The sequence below is a fragment of the Schistocerca americana genome, chromosome 8 (genome assembly GCF_021461395.2).
Source record: "Schistocerca americana isolate TAMUIC-IGC-003095 chromosome 8, iqSchAmer2.1, whole genome shotgun sequence".
NCBI lineage: Eukaryota > Metazoa > Arthropoda > Insecta > Orthoptera > Acrididae > Schistocerca > Schistocerca americana.
Window position 1 is genome coordinate 273,193,784 of NC_060126.1, and position 4,370 is coordinate 273,198,153.

At 45.1% G+C, this 4,370-nt stretch overlaps 1 non-coding gene across 1 annotated transcript; it reads left to right on the forward strand.

The window, feature by feature from the left end:
* The first annotated feature begins 2,558 nt into the window (after positions 1-2,558).
* On the forward strand, positions 2,559-2,631 carry Trnaa-cgc. Its single transcript has one exon. It is a non-coding gene; the product is annotated as a tRNA-Ala (tRNA).
* Positions 2,632-4,370: the final 1,739 nt, after the last annotated feature.

Sequence of the window (4,370 nt, forward strand, 5' to 3'; positions counted from 1 at the left end):
CTGCTGGATTCGTTGCCATAATCTTGAGATCACACTTTGTGGCACATGGAGGGTCCGTGCTACGACCTGCTGTGTTTGACCAGCCTCCAGTCGCCCTTGTTCTACACCTCATAACATCATCAATGAGTGTTCTTTGAGCCATTTTCAACACACAGTCACCATTAGTACTTCTGAAAACGACTGCACACTTACACGCTGCACCGTACTATGACATGCACCAACACGCCTCTCCGTATGTGGACTGCCGCTAGCGTCACCGTGCGACGACCGCAGGCCAAATGCACCGCATGGTCATACCCCGAGGTGATTTAAACCCGCAAACCGCCATCCAGAGCGTTGTTTCACCCTGTATCAGCATTATCCTTAATTTATGAGCATGAGTGTAATTTGCAACGTGGGATTGCAAGCACCGTTAATAAAAGTCATAAGTAGTCTACACTGTCTAATTCTTGAGTTTCGGAGTGAGAACGCAAACTGTTCGTGAGAAACTGTGTTTTACAAGTAAATATCACTTATCTGTTTTTTTTTTGTCTTACGTCGCTATTCAACGGCAGGTAAGTAATTTCCATATCCCTTCTCGTTAATTTTTTTGCCGTGTTCCGTTTATTATTACATAGTGGCATATCTCTTCTTGTATAGGCACATGATAAATATTCTTTCCTATGTGCTTTATTTGTGTGGGGCTGCTAGTCCCCCTTCGGGCGCCTCCCCAGGTTGTGGATCGCGGAAAGTGTCCCAGGTATGGGTGGCACCGAAAAAATTAAATACCTTGGGCATGGACCGAAACTAGCAATATGGATGGCGTTTGCACGCGAAAGGAGCCGTAAGCCAAAGGCTTCTACACTCCACGTTAGGAGCGGCCTTGTAAATCAGATCGCCGACCCGTACTGCAGCAAGCATGCTGATTACGGTCGCCTTTGACCCATGATGTGTGACAGTAAGGAAAAACGTTCCGGAGTTAAATTAGCCCCACATTCGGATCTCTTGGTTCGAGCTACTTTAGTGTTGCAGAATCCTAAGCATACAAAACAAGAGAAGCAATGCTTTCAGATATACACATATAATTGTTCGCTAGTGGCAGACGATAGATTGACAGAAATAGAAGCGGACTTATAAAAAAAATGAAGTATGTCGTAAAGATGAAAACTATCTTCGACTGAATTCGGGACATTTCTTTTATTACTGTCGTGAACCAAATGGAAAACCAAACGGAGTCGCGTTTTTAGTAAAAAAAAAATAAATTTGTAGATAGGACAGCAGTGTTAGAAGGAACATCAAGCAGAATTCCACGTTTGGTCCCCAAAATATCATAAAGGTATAAAATGCAAATAGTTGGAGTATAGGCACATACTTCCACTCACTCGGATAAGGAGACAGAATCCTTCTATGAGTGGCTGATAGAAACCTGTGAAAAAGGGAGAGACTGTTTTTATAAATTGGTGACTTTAATGCGAAAGTTGGAACGTACAAGGTAGGTCATTCAGTTATTGGCAACCTTGGAATAGATAAAAAAGACCACAGAGATGAGAGACTGGTTCAATTTGCAGAATGCATGAAAACACTTATTATGAATGCGTTCTTCAAGAAGCATCCTGATTACAAATGGAGGAGCCCTAACTTTAAAGTGAAAAGTGAAATAGACTTCATTCTTGCCAACAGGCCACAAAACGTTAAAGAAGTCTCTGCACTGAACAGGTGTAATGCGAACAGGGATCATCGATTAACATGAGCAAGATTTGAACCAAATACAAAAGATAAAAGACTGAAGCTATGTTGTGTACATAGTTCCGCATAGTCAGCACGTACACAACTTTCACACTAGACCGCGCCCCGCTAAGCACACCAGCGCAGGCGCAGCGCTCGTCCGTCTCCGCACTACGAGATGGCGCTGCCTTAGAGATGGACCAAATTCTGCTTCCGCCGATCCGTGTATTAATATGTAACGCAGCCAATGAGATTGCTGCTAACACAGAACCTTTTCTCCTCGCGGATCACACTCATGCAGTGATACCTGAACGCGCGAGGTATTATAACGAGTGTACAGACCTCCGATTAGTCAGTCTGCATTGGTCTGCACAAGTCTGTACCAGTCTGCATTTGTCTGCACCAGTCTGTACCAGTCTGCATTTGTCTGTACCAGTCTATAGTCAAGTTTCAGTCTGCACCTAATAAGATTACCATAATCCTGTACATAGCCATGAAGATAAATGAATAGACACTTTGTCAAGTATCAGAGATATGTGAGAATAAGATTAATGTACCAACACCAAAGGAACTTCAGATGGTCAATTGTAAACGGCATCCAGAATCAAGTTACGTAATGTCTATGCTTTTTGTTATTTTAATAAATGTGTGTGAAAATTAATCAAGTTCTGTTTAAAGTTGGTCCCCCCTCAATCTGCTACTCTAAGCGTGCAAGTGGCATTTCTATCGTCTGACCTAACGGCAGAAGATGAACACGCCACGATAAGACCACGAGACATATTGCTGACACTCGCCTACTTCTTTAGAGCGACAAGTCAAATAATCTCATGGTGAGTGTATCGAAGGTCTTACCGAGCGAGGTGGTGCAGTGGTTAGCACACTGGACTCGCATTCGGGAGGACGACGGTTCAATCCCGTCTCCGGCCATCCTGATTTGGGTTTTCCGTGATTTGCCTAAATCGTTTCAGGCAAATGCCGGGATGGTTCCTTTGAAAGGGCACGGCCGATTTCCTTCCCAATCCTTCCCTCACTCGAGCTGGCGCTCCGTCTCTAATGACCTCGTTGTCGACGGGACGTTAACCACTAACCACCACCACCACCGAAGGTCTTACAGTGCGCACACCACAAGCTAATTAAAGGAAAAAGAAAAAATCTGAATTTCAGAAGTCTCGAAGAGGAATTTCAGGAAAAAATTATGAGAAGATTAAGAGATGTGAAGCAATAACAAAAATACCAATCTGCTGCAGAAGGGGGCGGCTTGTGTAACTCGCAAAACCAACAAAGAAACTGACAGAAAGATAAGAAACAGAAGAAAACTGAAAATAAAAGCAGACAAAGATAATATACAATATACAGAACAGTGCAAGGCTCTGAGAAAGAGCGTGAAAGATGAGATCAAGAAGCATGAAGAAGACACGTTAAAAGACAATCTTGAAAACAAAGTTTAAAGATGGCCAAGCGGAAGTTAATGTCTGAGAAGAATCAACTAATGGCGTTAGACACAAAATAAGGCATATGGAAGTTTTTGGCCGTGAAGCGTGATTGAATAGCCTTCCGATTGCGATAAGCGGGAAATTCGGGTTCGAGGTCCATCCCGGTACAAATTTACATTGCCGTCATTCCGTTACACAGCTAATGGTTGCCCATACATGCAAATGCGAATACATTTCATTAATAAAAGATATTGTTGAAAATGTCCGCCCCCTGTAGCTGAGTGGCCAGCCAGCACGGTAGCTCAGCGTGTTCGGTCAGAGAGCTGGTTGGCCTCTGTAATAAAAAAACTGAGTGCAAGGATCGACAAACGAACTTTAACGGATGACATGTGACGTCCGCAACAACCAAACTCAACGATCAACAAAGCACAAAATGTAAAGTGGACAGCGCGACAAAATATCAATCCTAAGGGCCCGGGTTCGATTCCCGGTTGGGTCGGAGATTTTCTCCGCTCAGGGACTGGGTGTTCTGATGTCCTAATGATCATCATTTCATCCCCATCAACGCGCAAGTCGCCGCAGTGGCGTCAAATCGAAAGACTTGCACCAGGCGAACGGTGTACCCGAAGGGAGGCCCTCGTCAAACGACGTTATTATATGAAACTCCCTGGCAGATTAAAACTGCGTGCCCGACCGAGACTCGAACTCGGGACTGGCAGAAGTAAAGCTGTGAGTCCGGGCGTGAGTCGTGCTTCGGTAGGAGCGTCGTGGTCCCGTGGTAAAGTGAGCAGCTGCTGAACGAGAGGTCCTTGGTTCAAGTCTTCCCTGGAATGAAAATCTGTGCTTCGGTAGCTCAGTTGGTAGAGCACTTGCCCGCGAAAGGCAAAGGTCCCGAGTTCGGGTCTCGGTCAGGCACACAGTAAAATAAAAAGAACAACATCGACAAACCCACTCCATCCTCTTCCCCTCTTCCTGATCCTTCGATCCTCGAACTCGAACACGTTGCTTGGGCGTGGCGGCGGGATGGCCAGGCTTCGGGTGTCGACCCCTGCCCTACCCATGGTCCTGCTCCTGCAGCGGTTCATTAGTAAAAAAAAAAAAAAAAAAAAAAAAAAAAATGGTAGAGCACTTGCCCGCGATAGGCAAAGGTCCCGAGTTCGAGTTTCGGTCGGGCACGCAGTTTTAATCTGCCAGGAAGTTTCATATCAGCGCACACTCCGCTGCAGAGTGAAA